General features: G+C 42.4%; 1 pseudogene; it reads right to left on the reverse strand.

The window, feature by feature from the left end:
- Window positions 1-4363: 4363 nt before the first annotated feature.
- Window positions 4364-5455, reverse strand: LOC102542964 (actin, cytoplasmic 3-like; annotated as a pseudogene).
- Window positions 5456-25423: the final 19968 nt, after the last annotated feature.

Below are 25423 nucleotides of genomic sequence, written 5' to 3' on the forward strand. Positions count from 1 at the left end.
GCATCCAACATTGTAAATCAACTATAATTCAATTTAAAAAAAAAAAGCACTTGAATAGAATCGCTACTTGGGAAAAAGTACTGGATTCCATAGTGAGGCACTCTTTGAAGACTTGGTGCACCACCACCGCTTTTGGTGGCACAGGAGACAATGCTGAACAGAAAACCACAGCCATCGACAACTGATTCGAAAAGTGATTTAGAAAAGTTGGTTCTGAATGTGAAGAAATTTTTGGAACACCATAACCAATTTTACTTATATTTCCCTTTTTTATTCATGTGCAAGATTGATACATAATATGTACCTAAGTCTGAAAGTATTCTTTCAGTATGTATGAAATCAAATTACTAAATTGCAGGAAACCATTGCATTTTAGTTTAGTGGGCAGTATTTTTTTTCCAGCATGATACTACCACGGAAAATTAGAGGAAGTGCCATCCTGCATCAGATTAGCAGTCTTTCCAGACTAGATTTCTGTCTAGTGGCAATAGGTACATTTTTGGCAGGCCTTAATTATCTTTAAGCTCTAAAATGTGTAATTCCCCCCATCCTTTATTAATCTCTAATAGATCTAAACTCATTCATTCAGCAAATATTTATTTAAAGGACACTGGGAATCAAGGTTGGAATTGGATGTACCCCATTCCATCCCCGGGGGAAAAATGATCCTATGTATGTGTTATTTCATATTCTTCTTTCTTCAAAGGAAGAATGAAAACTTCTCTTTTATGTCCAGAAATCATTCCAATAATGCCTGTATTTTATAAGCTGTGTAAGCTAACACTAGGCTAATGTCTTAAGGAAAAAGGCTAAAGGGAAAACCTAGATCTCATTCCTGAGTCATTAAAGAATTTAAACTCCATCAGTTTCGAGTTTGGATTATTTTTCCCCAAAATTCTATTATTGTGCCTGTCTACCAATTCACAGTCAGGTGAGAACATTATGAAGCTTTTATCCATTAGCCTGGCGTTGCACCTCTTTATAATGTCATCTTTAAGAGAAAATAATTTACTGATATGCTCCATCCAAATCATGATTTTAAAATTAATGAGAATGGTCACAAAATACCTCCATTCATTTTATCTTGTTCTTGATTCCTTCCTGTAAAATAGTCCCCATCCTTGACAAAAATTTCATTCTAAAGAAGAAGGAAGGATGAGGGAAGGAGAGTAATGCTGACATCTTCATCTTATTGATTGTTGCAAACAGAAAACACAGAGGCTTGTGAAAAGGGAATGAAAGTTAAAGTATATAGCTTAAAGTTGCAGAGGTATGTGGTGGACCTAGGAGAATGCAGGTGGGGACGAGAGTGCAGGGGACATTGTGCAGATGAGTTAAATCCTCGTGCACCATGTAAGAATTGAATGTACAGTTGGCCCTTAACCAACACAGGTTTGAACTGCTGATGGAGTGGAGTTGGCGCCCCTAACTCCCATGTTGTTCAGGATTCAACTGTAAAATGTCTATAAAGTCGGCAAATCACTAAATGGCAATAAAAACCTATTTCTAAATAAGCATACCGATGATCCACAAGAATTAAAAACAATTTTTTTTTACCAGTTGCTTCTGCTTGTCAGGCAAAGGCATGGCAGGAAGGCAATCAACTAACTTCTAACAGAATAACGTTTTCCACCACATCTATTTAAAATAATGCGCGATGAGATTTAATTCTGTTATAGTCTTCCCATCCTATTCTTCTTTCAAGCTGGTCAGATCAACTCTTTTCCACTTCTATATTCTGTGGATACACCTATAATACACCTGTAAGACACCTTCATACAAAGCTGGGACATAATTTAGCATGGTTTGTTTGCAATAATTATTGGCCAGTTTTTACCATATTCTACTCCTTTCTTTTTTTCTTTCTCTCATTCTCCTCTTTTGCTTCTGCCTGCCTATTTTTTCTTTTCGTTTCTTTTTTCTTGCTAGCCAAAATACAAGTTGTAGCCTTCAAAAATAGTGGTTTTAACTTCTAGTGATGATCAGGACTGAAAATGTTTTTAACCTAACACTTGTTCCTACCTTTAACTCAAAAGTTATTGGAAAGCTCATATTCTCTGGGGTTTTCACTTGAAAAAATTAATACTGCCTTCTTATATGATGAAGTCATCAAGATGAGAACTATATTATTGAACCTTTTCCTCTATTTAAGTTCCCAGATGTTTTCACTGGTTGACTTGCAACAATACAGAAGAATATGCCATTGGAATACAGTTACTGTAAGGAAGAGTTAAGAGGCTCATGTGAATTTCATAGGCTCTTTTTAAAAATTCATTAGTGATATTCAAATATTATTTGGAAAGAGATCCAGATTGTATTAAGTGAAAAAAGCAAAGTATAATAATTTTTTGTGTAAGAAAAGGAGAACTTGGATGTAAATTTATAATAGTATTTTCACAAAGAAACCTAAATGAAACTCAGGAGATGAATAAAATCAGTTATGGCAGAGGTGAGGTTGTGAGTAATGAGGAAGATTAAGGTGAGGAGAGTGAAAATTATCGTTGCACTTACTATGTTATGGTTTATGGGTCTTCTGAATTTTTTCTATTTAGAATTTTAGTTAAATTAAAATTTAAACTAAAAATTATAGTCAGTGGGGAAATGAAGTTTTTGATGATGGACTCTGGAGTAGGAGCCTGACTCAGAAACTTCTGGAGTAAAGGATGCAGGGATGAAAAGTGACATTCTTGGAAAGACTATCCGTGGGTATTTGCTACTAAATGGACCTCAGAACCCTTTGTACATGACCATACAATGAGTAACAAACTGGAGTCTTTTTTTTTTTCCCTGCAGAAACTGAGGAGCTGCTTCCCCACCTGAACCGGGACCTGCCTGAACAGTTTGTCCAGACCACCACTGGCCTGAGAGCAGACAGAACATCCGTTGCCTGACAGCCCTGCATGAGGCTTCCCAGCATCAAAATAGATTATCCAGGGTACATAGGACTTAACAACTTTTCAAAAATGATTTTGGCTCACTGTCGTAGAGGACCATGCTGCAGGCAGCGTTACCCTAGCCCAGGAGTTCGCTGCTAAAGAGGACTTAGCATCCTACTCAAGCTCTTCTTCAACATGATCCCTTGGACTCAACCCAGCTGTGTTGCTTTACACTTACAGCAGCCTCCCTTACTCCTCCTCCACAAACTTCTCTGGGATTGTTTACAACAGTATCACCCACTGGATGTCTGTTCCCTTAAGCGAGCAGTTTGCTTCACCCAGGATCTTGCTACATTCTATCCTGCCTGCACACTGTAAGTTACAAACCTTTCAAACTTTTGATAATTTTATTAATAGGTATATTACTGATCAATTTCCTGTTTGTTTGCCTCTTAAAATAGTGTAATGTAGTTCCCTACTGTTACATTTATTTTATTGTATTTTATTTCATTGGGGTGAGAACATTTAATGAGATCTACCCTCTTAACTGATAGATATACAAGGCTGCATTGCTATCTGTAGGCACAATATTGCATATCAGGTCTCTAGAACATGTTCAACTTGGGTAACTCCTGTGGCTAAGGTATCTTCCATTCATTACCGCCAAAGCCTTTGAGAAATGCTTGAGCCACACAGGGTCAATTGTATTAACTATACCATCTTACTCTCTGTACTCCTTTTTTCTTTTTTAATGGAGGTACTGAGGATTGAACCCAGGACCTCATGCATGCTAAGCATGCGCTCTGCCACTGAGCTATCCCCTCCCCCGCTATTCTCTGTACTCCTGATGGAATTTGTTTGTTTGCTTGCTTGCTTGCTTGTTTGTTTTTTTCTTTAAGGTGTGCACTTTATTGACCTGGTCTCAAGTCAGTGTACGGGTAAGCCCTGGCTGCCTCCACACTTCAGCCTGCTCCCAGGGGGACCAAAAGCCTTCATACATCTCAAGTTGGGGGACAAAAAGAGGGGCCGTGATGGCTGACCATTCGAAATAAAATAAACAAAAACAAGTATTAAGGCAAACTTTTTTTTAATATTTTGGAGTACATAATTTACACAAAAGTAATGCTATCACCCTCCCCTCTGTGGACTCAGGCGAGGACTGGCCCTTCTCCTTAGAGAAGCAAGTGGCTTTGGGGAAGGCAAGGGACTTCCTGTAACAATACAGCTCATGATATTTGGAATGACTATTGAAAATTAAAATGTACAAAGTCCTCGGCCACACTGTAGAACTTTAAGGATGCTTGACCCAACTGACTGCTGTCACCTTCACCATTCCAGTTTTTAAATCCTGAGTCAAGCACCAAAAATAAGTAAATTTATGTATTTTTTAAAAACCACAAAAACCAAATAAAGCCATGCCAATTTCATCTCATTTTCTACGCAAGTTAGTTTTTGTCAAGAAAAGGGTGGAATATAACTAAGTCCACCTAGAAGCATTTGCGGTGGGCAGTGGAAGGGCCGGACTCGTTGTACTTCTGCTTGCTGACCCACATCTGCTGGAAGGTGGACAATGAGGCCAGGATGGAGCCGCAGATCCACATGGAGTACTTGCGCTGGGGAAGAGGGGAGTGCAGTGATCTTCATCTTCTTCGTGCTGGGAGCCAAGGCAGTGAACTCCTTCTGCATCCCGTCGGTAATGCTAGGATACACGGTAGTCCCACCAGATAGCATCGTGTTAGCATAGAGGTCCTTGCAGACGTTGACGTCACATTTCACGATGGAGTTGAAGGTAGTCTCGTGGTTGCCAGAGGGTCCATGCCCAGGAATGAGGGCTGGAAGAGAACTTTGGGGCAGCAGAAGCGCTCGTTGCCGGTGGTGATGAACTGATTGTCAGGCAGCTCGTAGCTCTTCTCCAGGAAGGCGCTGCAGGTGGCGGTGGCCATCTCCTGCTGGAAGTCCCGGGCAACACGGCAGAGCTTCTCCTCGATGTCACGTGTAATTTCCCACTCAGCTGTAGTGGTGAACCTGTAGCCACGCTTCGTGTGGCTCTTCGTGAGGTAGTCCGTCAGGTCCTGGCCAGCCGGTCCAGACGCATGATGGCGTGGGGGATGGCTTACACCTTGTAGATGGACACAGTGTGAGTGACCGCATCACCGGAATCCATCATGATGCCAGTGGTGCTGCCAGAGGAGTACAGGGACAGCACAGCCTGGATGGCCACATACATGGCTGGGGTGTTGAAAGTCCCGAACATGATCTGGGTCATCTTCTCATGGTTGGCCTTGGGGTTCAGCAGGGCCTTGGTCAGCAGCACGGGGTGCTCCTCAGGGGCCACATGCAGCTTGTTGTAGAAGGTGTGGTGTCAGATCTTCTCCATGTCCTCCCAGTTGGTGACGATGTTCGATGGGGTACTTGAGGGTCAGGATGCCTCTCTTGCTCTGGGCCTCGTCACCCACATAGGAATCCATCTGGCCCATGCCCACCATGATGCCCTGGTGCTGAGGGTGCCCCACGATGGAGGGGAAGCCGGCCTTGCACATGCTGGAGCCGTCATCGACCATGAGCGCAGTAATATCATCATTCACGGTGAACTGTCAGGAGAGCAGGGCTGTGAGCCGCCCCCACCCTCCTGGTGGAATTTGGAGCCTTTGGATATGGGAACCCATCCTCCTGGATTAACTAAATCCAAGAGATAACAAACAATTTACCTGCCAAAAAAAAAACTTTGATATGCAAGCAAACCAATTCAGAGTCGATACCCCCTACCTGGACAGATTCTTTTATCAGATCTCTACATTCCAGGACTCTATCCCCTGCCCTAATCACTTCAGGGCCAAGTGCAAGACTACTGGGGGCTAACCGTATGGTCCAGGGTCCCTAGGAACTGTTCAAACTCTCCCATCATAGTTTCTGCCCTGCTTACCTTGCCAATACTTCCAGAGAAAACCTCCAGAAAGGCCCTCACCCCACCTTTCTGCTGATCCTGCAGATTACCTCCCCTGGTGGCCCTGTTCTAGGGAACTGTGCAATTAATACAGAATCTCTTCCTTCATCACCATCCTTTTTGTTGTATATGTGTCTTACTGTTTATGCTCAAAACAAATCCAGCGTAGGTTTTTAGAACAACTGGCACTGAGTGGCAGAGTGGTCTCACCAGAAGGAGGTGGTAAATTCTTGAACTGCTTGGCCAGCTTGCTGCTTGATGGTTACAGCATTGTGTTGGTTTTTTCAGCTGTTGCCATGATCTCCCAGCCTAAAATTAGGGAGCTCAAGAAGTTGAGTCCTCCTCCAGCTGCTCCCGAGAGTGCTGAGAAGAGCTGCCGAGCCCAGCACAGCTTCGCAAGGAGCCACGAAGTGAGTTTAATGGTATCGTGTGCGCAGTGAGTATAGTGCTACTTAGGCAGTTTGGTCTGGCCAAGCCGTGTTTCGGTGTTGTAGTCCTGTGCGACAGTAAAGAAGATTATTCAATGATGCTTGCGAAAACGAGAAGACAGGCATTATACAGGACCATAGCAATAGGGACAGGGGCCTCTCCAACTGGGACTTCACAGTAAGGGAGAGACTGCACTTAGCTCACAAAACAGTATGGGCAAATGGGAATTTACAGTGGATGGGAAACTACTAAGAGGGAACATCAGGAATAGAGGCTCTGGTGGAAACAACCTGATAGGATTCTTGCCAAAGACAGGTCAGGGTAATCAGATACCTGGAGGGGTGGAGAAGCGTGAGGAGCCTGATGAGATATCCAAAGAGATCAGAAATGGAAGAGGGGGTTGTTCTAGTGAAACTGACATAGCAGGATTCTTGCTATAACAAGATTGTTCAAGTAAGTGCCTGGATGAGCCTAGGAGAAGGTTCAAAAGCCTGTCTAAAGTATGGTGAAAAAAGAATCCTTGTCAGCGAAAAGTGACTCGGAATTGTGCTAAAATGCACCTGACTGTGGCCCTGAGGTCCAGTGCTGAGGTACAGCACCACATACACTGCATGGTACAGTTCCACGTGTGATGCAATGGATGGTGCTTACACAGGCTTATTCAGGGTCACAGCAATATGTATGAGGACCTCCGAGTGGGACATAACAGTGAGGGGACTGGGCTCAACTCTGAACACAGTGTGGGCAGTTATGACAACAGAAATATGAATTAATAAATAAATTTAGTTTAAACCACTAAGTTTGTGGCAATGAGTTACACAGCAACAGAAAATATTACAGTAACCATTGTGCATTTAATTATTATACTTATTACCCCAAATACACTAATACACTGTCCATATAGATTTTTAAATAGGCAAATGAGATTACATCAAACTTTAAAAGTATTAAGCATCTAGAAAACAACAGAGCAAAAGGCAGCTTGTAGAATGGGAGAAAGTAATTGTAAATTATATATCTAATAAGGGCTTCCCATGCAGAATATTGAACAAATTTCTACAACTCAAAGAACAAAACAAATAACCCGATTAAAAATGAGGCAGTGATTGAATAAGCATTTCCCCAAAGAAAGTAGAGAAATGTCCAACAAGCATGCTCAACATCACTAATCATCAGGAAACTGAAAATCACAACCACAGCGATATATCATTACCTCACAGGTATCAGAATGACCACTATCAAAAGAATAGAAAATAACAATTGTTGCTGGGGTGTGGAGGGTATAGCTCAGTGGTAGAGTGTGTGCTTAGCATGTGCGAGGTCCTGGGTTCGATCCCCCGTACCTTCATTAAAAAGTAAATAACTAGATAAACCTAATTACCTTCTCACCCCCCCAAAAAAAAGTTTTAAAAAAAGATTTGTTTTTTTAAAAAGAGAGAAGCAAACAATTGCTGCTAGGGAAGTGGAGAAGTTAAACTCAAGAGCACTTGCTGTGACTGTAAATAGTGTAACCATTACAGAAATCCCTCAAAAATATAAAAAGAGAGAATACCTTTTCACCCAGTAATCCCACTCCTGGACATTTGTGCAAAACTGCTCGAAGTGTTATCTCAAAGAGATATTTAGACCCCCATGTTTATCACAACATATTCACAATGGTCAAGGTCAGAACCAACCCAAATGTCCGTCAATAGATGAATGGAGAAAGAAAACGGTGTATATACATATAATAGAATATTACCCAGCCTAAAGAAAAAAAATTACATGCTACTGCATGAATGAATATCAAGGACATTATGCTAAGGGAATAAGCCAGTCAAAAGAGAGACAAATACTATAGAATCCCATGGAGGTGAAGAATGACGAACCTGATCAGATATCCAGGGGGATCAGGTTCTTGTGAAATGGACTTAGCGGGGCTTTTGCTAAAACTAAATTTAATAAAGTCCACAGATGAGACTAGGAGGTTCAGGGATCTGCTTAAGTTAATGAAGCAGAGTGTTCACCACCAGAAGGTGCTTCCATAAGGCCCCAAGTACTGGGTTTGGTACCAAAGTTGGGTACCTTAACGCCTTTGGTATTATGTAGGGATCGAAAGTTCTGACGCTTGTAGGATGCTGCTTACAGAGGGGAAGCTCACAACACCGATGCCGACGCAGTACTGTTCATCCACTCCATGCTGTGTATGGTGTATGGTGTTGCTGTAGAGGAGAATATTCAATGACGCTTGTTAAAGTGGCAGGACATGTTTATTCAGAAACACACCAGTAGTACAAGGACTTCTCTAATGGGACTTCACAGTGGAGAGGCTACTTAACTCCAAATACAGTATGACCAAGTGCTAATTTTTAGCCAAGGAGCAGGGTTGCAGACAGAAGATGGAAAATGACTAAGGGGAAACATCAGGGGAAAGGGGCTATCTAGTTAAACAAACCTAATGGACTTTTGCTGAAGATGGGCCAGGGAGAATGGCGAAGGGTGACAAACCCGATCAGGTATTCAGGGTGAGCAGAAACAAAGGATGGAAGGTTCTGGTGAGACTGAATTAGCTAAGTTCTTGCCAAAACAGGATTTTACAAGAAAGAGCACAGGTGAGCCTGGGAGAAGGTTCAGGAGTCTGAGGAATTTTGGTGAATCAAATGTCCATGTGTGGATGAATGAAGAGACAAAATGGGGTATATACATAAAATGGACTATTATGCAGCCTTAAGAAAAAGAGCCTGTCTTATGGTCCTACATGAACAGACACAGGGAATTTGGGTTAAGTGAAATATAATGGTCACTAAAAATGTATTGCATGTTCTCACTCATATACAGTATCTAAAGTAGTCAAAATCATAGGCAAAAGTGAAATGGTTACCAAGGCATGGTGCAAGAATAGAGGAGATAGTGTTTATTGCCAGTCCTTTTTAAACCCTTCCAAAAAAATGAGTGTGAATGAGTACAACCATTTTAAAGAACACTATGGAGTTTCCATAAAAAATAAAAAGTAGGACTAACGTACGATCCAGCAGTCCCACTTCTGGGCATATATCCATAGGAAATGCTATCTCACAAAATCAGATCTGCACTCCAGAGTTAATTGAAGCATTATTCACAGTAGCCAAGAGATGAAGACAGCCTAAGTATTCACCAACAAATTGGTGGATAAGCAAAATATAATGTATAGATATGTACAGTAGAATATTATTCAGCCTTTAAAGAAATAGTAAGTACTGTCATTTGCTACAACATGGATGAAACGGAAGGACATTATGCTACTGAAATATGCCAGACACAGAAAGACAAATTCTGTGTGATCTTACCCCTATGTGGAATCTAAAAAAGTCTAGGTCATAGGAGTTAAGAGTAGAACAGGGGTTGCCAGAGGCTCAGGCTGGCAGAAATGGGAAGAAGTTGGTCAAAGGGAACAAAATTTCAGTTATAAGATGAGTATATTCAGAGCAGCCAAGATGACAGAGTAAAAGGGTGCTCTTCGCTCACCCTCTCCCATAAGACACCGAGAGAGACACCCACGGACCCACCCATTCACTCAGAACACCTGCTGAACTCTGACAGAACATCGCCATCTTCAAAAGTCAAAATTTGTGGATTTGCAGGTACTAACCACTATATATAAAATATATAAACAACACGTTTATAGCACAGGGAACTATATTCAGTATCTTGTAATAGTCTATAATGAAAAAAATACAAAAAGGAGTGTATATATGTGTAACTGAAGCACTATGCTGTAGAGCGGGCACTAATACATCGTAAACCAGCTGTACTTCGTTGAGAAAATAAAAACAAAAAAATAAGAAAAACATATGCATAAAATTGAATACTGCATCCCATTAGTCTACATTCTTTACAGTCATCAATTGATCTTTTGTAAAAACTAATCAATTATGAACCAAAAGAAAAAGACTACATAACACCTAATCAATAGACATGGACTGTCTTAAGGGCTGCCATTTATCAGCGAGCAGAAGTTTCATACTCATAATCCATTGGCAAGGTAAAACGGACCGCTCTACAGCTTTCCTAGATGTGGACCCAGTCCCTCGGAGTTTAAGGATGCCGGAAAGCAAGGCTGCTGCTCAAAGCAGGCCAGAGGGGGCTCACTGACTGTATACCAGGTGAACACCCAGTGGATGAAAACGTTGGGGAAGAGGAGAGGATAGAGACTGAGAAACTTTACTAGATTAGAGAGAATTCAAACTATCCTTAAGGATTTTATATAAAAGAAAACAGATGGGATAGTAACTTCAATGAGTCTGTGAGGTGAGCTCTGAGCTCTGGCTCACCGCCTGGGGGAAGTGAGAGTCAGCTGGCCTGGCACGAGCCCCAAGACTCATGATGCACTAACATCCTCAGACTCTCCGCGGTCAGATTTTACACAGCTGGGAAACACCCCCAAAGCCAAAAACAAATGAACAAACAAACAAACAAAAAACCTACGCAAACTCTAGATTTTACACAACGGGAAAACAACCCTAAAGCTAATGAACTATTCAGATTCTCCGATGATTAAGTCGTGTGGTGGTGGTGTTTTTGTGAGACCTGTCATCATCCTCTTTAGCTTGAGTAATAGTTATTCATATATTTGCCAGTGTCTTTTTTCCATTAATTTTGAATTAGAGTTTTCAAAGCTCAGTCTGATGTTGCCATCCTCTGTCACCAAGGATTCTAGTTAAATATATACTTTATTCAATGAGTCCTTCCAGGTCCCAGAGACAGGAGGCACAGTGGGGTACAATATGCAGGGCTACATGGAACATCACTGAAGTGGTCAGGAGGCAGGAGACAAGGGCACTAGGGGAGCTCAGGTTTCAGCCCTTATCAGGGTTTCTTTGCAGCCTGTCAGGAAGCACCCTACCTTACCCGGGGTACCATCAGGCCTCATAAGATCGCTGCTCTCTTGTTCTCTGTCCACTGCCTGCTGGACCCAGTCCTGTCTCATCCTTACCTTATGCCCGTCATTGCCTCCTGATCCTAAGCTGAAAGATTTTTTTTAATACAGTGATTTTATTAAATTGATTTGGACATACTGTGGGTCAAATATTTTCCGAAGATAACAATTATAGACTTTAAAGCTCAACATAAAACTAGTAGCTTCAGAAATGTTACATTCCCCAGCAACAGCATGATAAAATAATTCAACTGTGTTGAAATATAGAACTCTGGGATGAACTGGAAACTAGTTCTGGTGCTGCTGGGATATTAGGCACTTCCAAGTAAGGAGTGGAGGTGCCCCAGGCCGCAGACTAGGCACGCCGACCCTACCTCTGTTCAGGGGAAACGAACCGACTTCCCCAATGCTAAAATTGTTTCCCGATTCTTTCTAAGAAATCCTGCAATTTGCTTTGTCTCCCTTACCGCTTTTTATGCTAAACAACCCACAAACATTTAACAGTTTTAACCAGGGAGGACATAACGGGCCCATAATCCCAGAAGAATGGACAGACCATCCAAACTTCCTCCAGAAAGACAGGAAGATCATTGAGGTTAAGAGGAATGTAGCAGCCTAGAAAACGCCCTGATTGTTATCACCTTGTCTGTTCCATCCAGTTTTCTATAAAACCTCAAGACCCTAAGCCTAGGATGGATTCATGGTCTCTAAGGCATGAGCCTCCTGCAAAGCAATAAAGCTGTTCTTTTCTAAACGTCCCAAACTCTACCTCCAAGTCTGAATTCAGGGTCCAGAGGCTGGTTTTGCAGCAACAGGTGCACCTCCCACCTCGTGCACCTCCCACCTCATGCACCTCCCAGCCGTGTGCCTCCCGGCGCCTAAGTTGAAAGTTTAATCAGTAACTACCTACGTGGTTGGCTGGACCCCCAACTAACAATTGTTCCAGCCTTCAGACCAGAACGGCCCCAGTATGTTCGGTCCTCCACAGGAAATAGCGGCCCGCTCGACAGTTACTAATCCAAAGAGTTGCTGGGGGACGCCTTCCAGCAGGCCCCTCACGAACATGGAGCCCTTCTGACGTCAGGCCCACTGTAACTGATCGCCTCTTCCTCCCCTGGGTAGCCAAGATCGCTGCCTTTCTCTGCCTGCTCACTGAATATGCAGCGGGGCTTCGCTCCAGGGCCTTAACCTCTGATTTGTAAGAGTCCCTGTCCGATAAATTGTTGGTCTCTGACTCTGGGTTCCTTTTTCAGCCTCAAGACTTGGAAGTTGCAAGAATATGTCAATGAAATAAAATGCAAACCTGAAAGTTAAGAGTTACGTTTTACTCTGTGAACATTTCTGAGGACTCAAACCTCTCGATCGCTCTGATGGACTGTTCCAAAGAGGTAAGGGAGGCCAGGTTATATGACTTTTTTGTTCACAGATAGCAAGACTGTGGTTCCTGCGCTGAGCCGTCCCATGCCGGGCCGCACAGTGCCGGGCTGTGCCGCGCTGGGCCATGCCGCGCTGTTCCAGGCTGTGCCACACAGTGCCAGCCAGTGCCACTCCGTGCCGCGCTGTTTCAAGCCATGCCGTGCCGCGCAGTGCCAGGCTGTGCCAGGCCGTGCTATGCTGTGCCATGGCCTGCCGTGCTGGGCTGCTCAGTGCCGGGTCATGCCGCGCTGGCCCATGCCGCGCTGCGCTAGACCGTGCTGCACCCTGCTGGGCAGTGCCGAGCGATGCTGTGTCGCACCACGCCAAGTCTGCATTCTGTAGTGCAACAAGGAACCTCTGATACCAGAACCCGTTGCTTGATACTATGACTCCTCTTTGCCTGGCAAAGCAGTAAAGCTGTTATTTTCTAATCTTGCCAAACTGCCTGCGAGTCTCATTCCATTTTTGAGGTAGAGAGGCCAGTTTCGTGCCAACAACCTAGGCACCCAACGTGGGGCTCGAAACTCCTTTCCTCTTTCCTACCCCTGGACACCGTGGCTTGATGTGACTCTCTAAGGGCAGCCCCTGTGTCAGCCTCCCTTGGAACGGCGGAGAGTCGGTGTAGCCCAGCAACGCCAGATCACCAGGCAATCCGGAACGGGAGAGGCGGGGATCTGGGTCCCGGGCACTTGGGTTGCCATAACCAATGGCCCAGGCTTAAGGCAGGAGGATGGAAATAGAGAACAAGCCCAGCAGCTGCCAAAGCCCTTTTAGCTTTGGGGCTCAGTTCCTTCACCCTCTCAACCTCGGTCAGGACCTCTAGCTGCTCAAAAACTTGGGACTGAAAAGAATGCCGCTAGTGATGCCGAGACTCCTCAGCCAAGACTAGGTTGAGTTTCCTGGTGAGATCAAGGTCTCTTTGACCCTATCTGGAAGTACCTAAGGCAGGGGAGTCCCGGGGTTGATGGGGCTCTCTCCTGGAGAGAGTTCCCGTTTGATAGGCGCCAACTGGATAGCAGTCATGCACTTAGTGAAACTAGGAGGCTGTTGTTTTGACTTTGAATTTTGATTTGTACCTACTTTGAATTTTGAGGCTTCCGTTTGCTGGCTGAGGATTGAATTTTGTGTTGTGTGCACACGAAAGATCAAAATGGGCGGTACTGTTTCAATTTCATCAGACAATCATCTAGGAAAAATCTTGACAGACTCCTCAAACTCCAGTTAGTTATCAACTTCAATGCGGTTGAGATGCAAATGTTATGTCTGGTCTTCTCCAGGAACCCTGAAGGAAAAAATATAATTAAAGCAGCACCCAGCTCAAAATTAGATAACCAAGTCCTATGGTTTTGTCCCCGTCCCCCGACCCCAAAACAGGTCCAAATTTCAAGGCATCCTAATAGGGAAAGATAACCTGATATCCTCTCCCATGAGATTCTGCCACTTACCAGAGATGTCTTAAAGTTCAGGACCTTTTCTTTCTTTCACAACAGAAATCGAAAGCACAGTGGGCCAACCATGCCAGATCCGCAGCAAGCGCTCAGGACAGTCTATGAGGCAAAGTTGCTCAGGCAGTGCTGGACAGGATCCCAATGCTGCCACCAGCCAGGAGCCTATACGCCAAGGGTGAGATGCTCACTTAGGACAGCTTCCCCTTAATAGTCACCCACATTTTTACCGAACCAAACTTGTGTCCTCTTGCCTGCTGCGCGGCAAAGCCAATGTACTGCTGACACCGGACTGTGGTGAAGGAAAATACAGCATTTATTCCAAGGCCAAATGAGGAAAACTCTTGCTCAGAAGACCCAAATCCCCCGATAGCTTTCAGGGCAACATTTAGGGTGAGGGTTGCAGCTCATGGACTTTCTTCTGATTGGTTGGAGGTGAGGTTACAGGATGATGTTTCAGGAATCTTAATCATCAACCTTCTGGTTGCAACTAGTCTGCGCTCTAGCCATGGTCAGCATGTCGTCACAGCCACCACCTGGGAAGGGGTCTCGGTCCCTGCAGCACAGACTCAGAGATATGCAGCAGATTGTGATGCAAATCCCCTTTAGGAGGAACTAGGATTCTGTTTTATCACTGAACTATTGTTTAAGCTATCACTCCTTTTCTTACATAAATGCTTTTCCTTTGATTTTACATTTCCTCAATTCTCTAATTACTAACTGTTGGATTCTGCTTTTTAGAACTGGGAAAGGCCTAGCAGGCTAAAGTCTTTTTTCTACAAACAAGAAATGGGAGCCATAGAGGGGGTGTTGTACCCAAGAAGGCCCCACAGGGTCCTGCTCTGTGTCAACCCCCACTTTTCTTTGATACTTCTCAGTCCCATGGAAAACAGGGGTTGGACAGGAAAAGAAATAAAGTTTTGGATAGAGAGATTGATATTAAACTCAGCCAGCTCTGTTTACAAGGCTGCATGGTTCATTTGACTTCTGAGAGCTATCAGTGATTTTTTTTAAACCCTTTTTACAAAGTTGTTCCAAGACTCACTGCTGGAAGATTTGAAGGTTCTGATGCATCAGTCATGATGCAGCCAGTAAGAAATGCTTTGCAGGTCACCCCTATCTTTACTGCCCAAATGTTTGTATGCAATTCTGGTGACCACACATTTCAAAGCTAAAATCGTGGGTGTGCGCTGACAATTTAAATTCAGAATAGACCTGGAAAGCCAGGTCCTGTAACTGATTCCCCTTATTCTGAGGCTGTTTTTCAAACATTTGTCCTAGAGAGTTCCAGAGAGTTTTGTACCAGCATTTGAATACGCAGTCCAGCTTGCCACTGATAAATCCCTGAACGTCCTGTAAGAAGAGGCCATTCTTTCCCTGCTGTTCTGTCTCTCATCCATTGGAAGAGTTGGGTTTGTTGGTAGATGTGAGCCAAGAGCTACCAGGGAAGAGGGGCCACACCAGGTTTCTACTGACCCCTGCCCCCAAATGTGATAGTGGACTTGTTGAGGAGTACGAATCGAACTAACTTCCCTGATGCTAAAACTGTTTCCTGATTTTTTCTAAGAAATCCTGCAATTTGCTTTGTCTCCCTTACCATTTTTTCTGCTAAACAACCCACAAACATTCAACAGTTTTAACCAGGGAGGACATAACGGGCCCATAATCCCAGAAGAATGGACAGACCATCCAAACTTCCTCCAGAAAGACAGGAAGATCATTGAGGTTAAGAGGAATGTAGCAGCCTAGAAAACGCCCTGATTGTTATCACCTTGTCTGTTCCATCCAGTTTTCTATAAAACCTCAAGACCCCAAGCCCAAGACGGATTCACAGTCTCGAAGGCACAAGCCTGCTGCAAAGCAATAAAGCTGTTCTTTTCCAATCGTCCCAAATTCTGCCTCCGAGTCTTAATCCGTTTTCGATATACGGAGGCCGGTTTTGCAGCAACAGGTGCACTTCCCATCTTGGGCGCCTCCCACCAAGCGCCTCCAGGTGCCTCTCTAAGTTGAAAGTTTAATCAGTAACTACCTACGTAGTTGGCCCGGCCCACAGCTAACAATTGTTCCCGCCTTCAGACCAGAACGGCTACAGTATGTTCGGTCTTCTACAGGAAATAGTGGCCCGCTCGACAGTTGCTAATCCAAAGAGTTGTTGGGGGACACCTTCCAGCAGGCCCCTCACAACCAAGGAGCCCTTCTGACGTCAGGCCCACTGTAACTGATCGCCTCTTCCTCCCCTGGGTAGCCGAGACTGCTGCCTTTCTCTGCCTGCTCGCTGAATATGCAGCGGCGTTTCGCTCCAGGACCTTAGCCTCTGACTTGTAAGAGTCCCTGTCTGATCTCTGACTCTGGGCTCCTTTTTCAGTCTCAAGACTTGGAAGTTGCAAGAATGTGTCGACTGAAGAAAAAAAAGCATAACCTAAAAGTTGAGAGTTATGTTTTATCCTGTGGACATTTCTGAGGCCTCGAACCTTTCGATCGCTCTGACGGACTGCTCCAGAGAGGTAGGGGAGGCCAGGATGTATAGGACTTTTTTATTCACAGAAGGCAGGACTGTGGGCGCCTGCGCCGAGCCGTGCCATGCTGGGCTGCACAGTGCCGGGCCATGCTGTGCTGGGCCATGCTGAGCTGTTTCAGGCCGTGCCACGCAGTGCCAGGCTGGGCCGGGCTATGCTGGGCTATGCACGCTGTTCAAGGCCATGCCGCACCATGCCGCGCAGTGTCAGGCTGTGCCCGTCCGTGCCGCGCTGTTCCAGGCCATGCTGTGTAGTGCCGCGAAGTGCCAGGCTATGTTGGGCCATTCCGGTCTGTGCCGTGATATTCCAGTCTGTGCCACGCTGTGCCGTGCAGTGCCAGGCTGTTCTGGGCCATGCCATGCTGTGGCAGGCCGTGCTGTACCCTACCAAGCAGTGCCGATCGATATTCGGCCGCGCCACGCCATGCCTCCATTCTGCGGTCCAACAAGGAACTTCTGGTGCCTGAACATTTTGCTTGGTAGCTTGACTCCCCTTTGCCTGGCAAAGCAATAAAGCTGTTATTTTCTAATCTTCCCCAAGCTGCCTATGAGTCTCAATCCATTTTGGGGGTAGAGAGGCCAGTTTTGTGCCAACAACCTAGGCACCCAACATGGGGCTCGAAACTCCTTTCTCCTTTCCTACCGCTGGACACCTCAGCTTGATGTGACCCTCTATGGGCAACCCCTGTGCCAGCATCCCTTGGAAGGGCAGAGAGTCGGTGTAGCCCAGCAATGCCAGATCACTGGGGCAATCCAGGACGGGAGAGGGGAGGATCTGGGTCCCAGCTACTCGGGTTGCCACAACCAGTCGCCCAGGCTTAAGGCGGGAGGACGGGAGTAAACGAAAATGAGCCCAGCAGCTGCCAAAGCCCTTTTAGCCTCAGGACTGTTCCTTCTTCCTTCCAACTTCAGTCCAGACCTCCAGCAGCTCGAAAACTTGGGAGAGAAAAGAACTCCGCTAGTGATGCCGAGACTCCTCAGTCAGGGCTATGGTGAGTTTCCTGGTGATGACTAATGCCCCCTCGACCCTATCTGGGGCTCCCCAAGGCAGGGGAGTCCCCGGGTTGACGGGGCTCTCTCCTGGAGAGAGTTCTCCTGAGACAGGTGCCAACTGGATAGCGGTCATGGGCTTAGTGAGACTAGCAAGCTGTTGTTTTGACTTTGAATTTTGATTTGTACCTGCTTTGAATTTAGAGTCTTCTATTTGCTAGGCGAGGTTTGAATTTTGTGTTGTGTGTGCAGGAAAGATCAAAATGAGCAGTACCATTTCAATTCTATCAGACAGTCCCTTAGGAAAAATCTCAAACTCCAGTTACTTTCCAGCTTTAATTCAGCTGAGATGCAAATGTTGTATCTGGTCTTTTCCAGGAACGCTGATCTCACCATCTTTTTAAAAAATGCAAATCTTAGGAAAGGGAGTAAATAATTTGGAACTTGACTTGTTAAAGACACATAGCAATCTTGTCTCTCCTGTAAATATTACTAAGAAAAACTATGAGGCCTCTGTGTTGTGTGTTTGTGTGTCACAGGGTTATGGTATTGCCAAAATTAGTTCAAAAAATAGCTCTATGTAATTGGCTTAAAGGAAATTAAGTGCTTGTATGAATACCAAGAAGTATAAAGAAAACTGACCAAAATAAATTTTATGTTCACATGATCTGGGAAATATTCAGTACTAAATCAGTATCTGGTATTAAAGCTAGCTTAAGCTTGTTGGCTTAATTAATATATATATGCCTTTAGAATCATCAGTGTTAGGTGTAATATTTCTGTGGTACTTAGGTTTACTAGAGGGCAGAAAAGACCATATTATATCTGTTGCAAATTTGTCAACAAGGAAAGTAACTCAATGTGGAAAAAGAAAAGCTTTCAAGAAAAGTAAAAGTAAACAAAGTAAGAGCTTTTAGGTAAACTCTACAGAAATAATTTCGTTTGGGGAATGTCTATGTAAAATTGTCTCTCCAGATTTTGGTAACTTGAAACTAAGTGAACAGAACTCACTATCTGTGCCATTTATGAAATACTGAAACATTAATTGCTGGGTAAGTCTAAATTTACCTACATTTGCCTTCTTAGGAAGGAAAAACTGAAGCATAGATTTCCAATCAGGAAATGTTGATATGACAAACAATTCACAATTACTCACTTCTTGGTTTTTGCCAGAGAGTTAACGTTTTTCAGGGTTAAAATTATAATATAACTAATTAAAGCTTCTAAAATAATAAGGGACAAACTGACATAGACACAGAAAATGATAAAAAAATGTATAAAAGAGAAACCCTGAGAAAGGAATTTTATGTGTAATCAGGACTGGCTAAATTTAAGATAAACTTAGTTGAGTAAGTGAACTTTAAATATAAGCTAGTGCAAAACTGGAATTTGATTCTCTCCACAAAAAAGACAAAGTTTTCTTAAAATGTTTATCTGCTTTTGGTAAGAGATTGTAAAGTTTCTTTTACCCCTTAAGTGACATGTTCTGTATTTGCCTTTGACGTATTTTATTGTTACCTTTGGAATAAGTATTGGTTCACAGTAACTGATGATCTTATTTTACCAAGTGTTTTAAAACTTTTTAACCAGCTTCTCAAATACCAAACTTTGATTAAGTTGTTCTGATCTCCAGCTAACTTTGAGATGCTTCAGAGGGAGCCAGACACTTCCCAAAAAGATATTAAACTGATTAGTTTTAATTGGTATGTTAAATTGCATGCAAAGTATTATAAATAATAATAAATCTTATTAGATTATATTGTATGGAAAAATGTTATTACTATAGAAATTCTAGAAATTATATGGAACTCCTAAAAATTGGATATGTCTGAAATGTTACCAGGCATAATTCTGTTTATTGTAACCAGGGTTGTCAACTATAGTGCACCCAGATGTTTAACCATGCTTTTAAGCCTTTTGTCATTTATAGACAGTTCTTGTTTTATTCTGATGCTTTTGCAAAATGCTTTCTCTTCAGATCTAAGAGAAGGACTTTTTTGACAAGTATAGCTTTCTGATAACTTTTAAATCATATTGCTGAATTGGGTAAGAAATTTTAAAAGTCTAATAGAAACTCAGATAGCATGAAACTGTTAACAAAAGGACTAGTTACACTGAGTAAATTGATAAATATGACTGCAGTTTTTGGTTTTGTCTGAAATATTACTGACTTTTAATCTGTGTTTTCCAGATATAAAAAAACCCTTCTCAAGCTAATTATGACTTAGAGCAACTTGGTAAACTACACCTTTGAAAGCAGAATTGAAACATTTATCTTTTTTCTCCATCTGACCCCTCCAGAGACTGGAAACTCTTAGGTTCCCAGCAGCTTTACAGGAAAATTAGGAACGCCACCTCCTAACAAGTGCAAAATCTCAAGGTATTTTAGGGACTACAAAAAGGGAGGAATTCACCTAAATCTGTAAGACAAAATGTGACAGGTTGTTGATGTGGCTTTCCTGGCCTTGAGAGGCCTTTTGGAAATTCAGTCTGAGATTCTTTCTGAGGAATTCCAGCACAGCTAACTTAAAAGAGCTTATATGATCAGTTAATATTTATTTGGCTATGTTTGAATTTAAATGAGTGTAATTATAGAGAAAAATGATTATGTTTTAGTGGATATTAAATTCCAGTTCTGTTATTGAGATCTGTATTTACTAAGACTCAATTCCCAGACCATTCCTTGCTGTTAGGTTATATTGTTGCAAAGTTTAATTGAATTATTAAAAGAACTCTGCATTTGTTTCTGAAGCCCAGTAATCTATTTTTGGATGAAGATCCAATGCCCCATGACCTGCAACCAGGAGATTATGCATACTGGAAATGACATGATTTAAAGGACCATCTCCAAGCGGGATGGAAGGACCTTTATCAGGTATTCTGAACTAGCTCATGCACAGTGAAACTGAAGGAAATTGACTCTTGGATTATTTTCCACTCAGAAAGGGACCTTGCACTGGACTGGCCTATAGAGAAGACTGCTGACCACCTTAAAACAATATTCACACAAAGGAGAAGCTACTACACCAGGATGAGATGAAGATGACATCTGAGGTAGGCAGCTGGCCCAAGACACTGGAGCAGGCCTGTGTACCAATTACTTTGATAATCAGTCATACCTTTGCTTATGAACCAAATGTATTTCACAATCTCATGCAGAGTTAAAGTTAATCCAACTGTTAGGTTTATGATCAATTACGTATACCCAGTATTTCTGGGTTGCCTTGGTGGTTTTCTCCACCCCAAGTGTCTAATTGGTTGGCTCTTAGGGAATTTATTCTAGAGGAGAGTAATTCTAGTTGTCTTCAGGCCACTGGTGATATTACCAGGTGGGATTCCCTCACCTGGCCAGTTACTACCTGCTCTGACTCTGGCCATAAATATGAATCTTCTGAAGTTACCCAAGCTCAATCAGAGCAACAGGCAAAGTTTCAGGCAAAGAATATAGCCTCCCACAATCATGGGATAGAATTCTATGGTTAACACCAGGCTATGGTCATTTAGGCTTAAAGTCTCCCTTATGTTGAAAAAAATTAAATCATACTAAGGACCACCAGCCCAATAACCCTGTGAAACTGGGCTTCTGGATTTATGGTTATGAAATTATGGCCTTATGGACAATTCCAATATAAAATTTCCCTTAAAGATATAGTTTATCTTAAATATATAAAATATATATTTTTCCCTTATATATATTTTCCCAATACATAATTTCCCTTAAATATATAGTTTTATACGAGATTTATAATTTTAACGGTGTAAATCTAAATACGGGAAGAAGCAACAAGAGGGAACATTTTCCTGGACGATTACAGACAGGTGACCCAGAGAGTTTGGGCTGCTCTTCGTAAGGCCTAGTCTAGTAACAGCGCATTGAGTGGCCTATCAGTGAAATCCTTGCTTGGCCTAGGAATGAGCATTCCTAGCCTCATGGGGAAAAATGGTCATTAAATGCCTTCCAAGCCATGGTTGAATTTGTGATCATGGGGTCCCTGCCAACTAAAAATTGGCACTTGTCAGCTGTCTCTGCAAGGATTATGTCACACACCACTGCAGTCGCTGACCTTCAGCACACCCTGAAACGATTTCAGGGTGGAGACCAGAAATGAGACACTCTGTGCTCTGGGAAAAACTGCCAGTTACAGGCCTTCAGATAGATAGATAAATTTTTAGGAGAAGATTTTATGAGCCCAAATTCTTGCATGTCCTCCTATCTAGAAAAGTACTAAAATCATTAATGGGGACATCTGCTTTGGCCATTAAGGAGAGAAATGCATTTGAAAATCAAAACGGAGTGACTGTAGTTCAGACATCTAAGGTAAAACTAGGTAACCATTGGAGGTGAGATCTCAGACAGTTTCTGTGTTGCTGAGAACTTGAGTTTTCTGAACTATGTCAGACCTGGGACGCCACCAGCCATCCTCAAAGCGGTGTTTGCTGGCAACTTGTAGCTGCAACCTTATGGTTGCAAGGTCTCCTTGTAATTATTAAGTTCCTAGATAATAAAATCACTTTAGACCAGATATTAATAGAAAAGACTTTTGTGTAATGGTCGGTAGCTCCTATCACGTGTATGTAAATACCACATCAAAATTTAACATTAGACAACTGGCTACCTGATATTTAAGTCTCCCCAAAGTGTCCCCCCACAAAAAAGCCACTGAATGGTACTTTGTGTTATTATACTATTCTGCAATTAGAACTGTTTTGTCCAAAAAAAAAAAGTGGTAAATAAAAAGAAATTACCTATTTGTTCAGGCCTTTTTGAAAATGTTTAATAAAGGACAAAATTGCCCAGGGACAAGCCTTCCCCAGGGGTCATGAAGACCCAGCGAGATAAAATGAATGATGACGGTGACTAAAGGGGGCCCAGGGTTCCTGGCAGTCTTAGAGAACCCAGTAATGAGAGCTTCTCAGGAGCCCTGAGGACAACTAAAGTGGGGCCTCAATTAGTGGGTTTCCTAGTGAACACTGGGGCCACCTACTCCGCTCTACATTGTGAATTCACCTCTTTAAGCAAGACCACCATTCCTGTAGTGGGGGGGGGGGCTGGCCAGTCACAGCCCAGTCTGTTTAATTCAAAAGGCGTGGTGCCAGACTGGACGGCCTTAGCCGTGCGGCTTGCCTCACAGGGCGGAACTTGTGCTGTGATTCACATGCCCTCATACCTGGTGAATCTGAACATGTACCCTCCACTTTGAAATGATATGCCATCTCAAATTCAGGGAAAAGGAGACAAGGAAGCCTGAGCCTCAGAAGTGAATACCAGATTCTCCAGCTGGTTTTCAGGTCTGTTTTCTTGGGTCCCTCAAGGCCTGTGATCTATCTTTTTAGGAATCTTTCAATTCCTGCTTTCCATTCTGATAACAGGACTAACTGACTAACTGACTGACTAACTAACTATCTATATATAATACATATATATAATTTGTCTCATTCCTCACCTCTACAAATGTTCACAAAAACTGTTTCAAAACCCCCCAATAATTGGCATGATCATATTTGTTCCTTCTATTTAAAGGTGCCCCAGAGGATGCCCCAATTCTGCAGGAAGCAGCTAGAGAACTACACCCATTTCCCTATGTCCATAGAAATCGAATGAGTAAACAAACAAGTGGGGATTTGAAGGAGCAGGAAAGGAACTGACTTTCCTGATGCTAGAACTGCTTGCTGATTCTTTGAGTCCCTGTCTGATAAACTGTTAATGTCTCTGTCTCTGACAGAGTTCTTTCTTTAGTCTCAAGGCTTGGAAGTTGCAAGGATATGTCTTGACTGAAATAAAATGCACAACCTAAAATGTAAGAGTTTTGTTTTACTTGGTGGACATTTCTGAGGACTCAAAGCCCTCCAGCCCAGGATGACAGCCTCTCAGGTTGCTCCAAAGAGGTAGAGGAGGAGCCAGGATACATAGGAGCTTTTATAACAAAGACCAGGTAGTCAGAACATCAAAAGATTACTGTTAATTAAAGAAAACCAGATATCTCAAGTTAAGGAATTTAGCACTTTTCTATGTATAGGAAGGCACAAAGGTAAGGGCTCAATAAAATCATTTCTTTGATATGCACCTAGGTGTCTAGGGCCGGTATCCTGTTTTTCCACATCCTGACTTCCCTCAGAGTATACCATTGGGGGTGGCTGCGGAGGCTGGGCTGCTTGCTTGTCTGCATCCTTAGCTCACTCTAGGGCTAGTAGTAGTGGCTGATGACTTGATGGCCAAAGCATTCTTTGTTAACTGATATGGCTTGCAATATTTTTTGTTCACACTGTTCCCCCTTGGTCCTAAATTCAACCAATATTTTGGGAGACATTTCATGGCCAATTTTGTCCTATGTGCTGGGAAGTCTCATTCCTTGGTCAGGGAAAGAGGATTCTGTTGATGTTCCACTCAAGGTGCTAATTTTGGATCAGGGCCTGTAATATTCAAAAAACTCTCTGGATCATCTGTCTTACTAGTCTATTAGGATCCAATAAATGTTTTCCCTTGTTGCTTCTTCCCATACCTAGAATCACACTATTACAACTATTCTATGTAGAGTTATAAGTGTAATCTAATTCCTCATGGTGTTTAGCCATCATCAATTTTGTTAGAGGCTTGATTACAAATTGGCTAATGTAAGAGCCAACAATCTTATAAAATAGACAGAATATAAACAATACAGCTAGTAACATTAATAAAGTACAAAATGTAACAATGTGGAAACAAAGAACAAATTAAAACCATGATTAGTATAATTAGTTGTAATCTGGATGCAATAACCATCAGGTCCACAGGAGAGCCAGCTGGAGAATTAAATTCTGGAGGGATCAGGTAGAGAGAAAAAGATAAATATTTTATCCTTGTTTATAAAGGCATATTTTATCAACTTGTTGTAGGTCATAGCACAAGAGGAAAGGTTTTTTGGAAAATAAAAATTAAAGACCAGTATATTTCTCAAAAGCCATAAGGCTGTCAATCATATTTATCAATTTATTCAGTCCCATGTAATTAATTCCTATTCAGCTGAATGAAGTTATCAGGTATTCCATCAGCGTTTCATAATTTACCCAGTTACCCAGTACCCAATTTATCTAGCTAATTATCAGAAACGTGTATTGGTTTAAAACTCCCTTTTTATGAATCTTCCTGAAGAGCTTCATTTTATAAAAGATTCAGAGTAAAACAATGATTGTTTATATAAATGACAAAACAAAATGGCATGGTTAAAGATTTGATTATAATGCAACAGACAAGCAACTTGGATATTTCTGACATACAACATTTTAAGATAATAATTAGAATTACAACTGATACTAGGCCATATTAGATTTTTAGAAATTCCATACAAAATTTGGAATATCTATATTAGGGACTTTTGTCTCTATGATATAACCTAAGCTTTATCTCCAATCACTTGACAATGTTTTTAAAATAATTTAACATACCAAATAAGTCTAATTAGTTTCATATTTCTCTTTTCAGTGTTTCAGGGGGCCCTCTGAAGCATCCCAAAGTTAGCTGAAGGTCAAAAGAACTTTAATCAAAATTTGATATTTGGGAAGCTTGTTAGAAAGTTTCAAAACATTTGTACTTGATTGCTTTTTATAGGTACCAATAAAACAGCTGATTATAATGAGAGCTCTGTAAATGTTACCAATTTAGAAGTTTCTCCGATTTAAAGGATCCATCATCTGGCCATCAATAAGTTATATATATATTAGTAGTGATTTTAAACCAATAAGATGAGGAGACTTCCCCACGAGACAGTGAGGGGTGCCCCCTAAATAAGATTTAAAACTTTACTCCCACAAAAAAGTAAAGGCCTTTGTGATCTAGGCTGCTGCAATGAAGGTTAGGATGAGAAAAGCCTGAGAACTGGTACAAAGGATTGCTCAGAATCCCAATGTATTTGCTTGGCTGCCAAATGTGCACCATAC

Source organism: Vicugna pacos, chromosome 5 (genome assembly GCF_048564905.1).
Source record: "Vicugna pacos chromosome 5, VicPac4, whole genome shotgun sequence".
NCBI lineage: Eukaryota > Metazoa > Chordata > Mammalia > Artiodactyla > Camelidae > Vicugna > Vicugna pacos.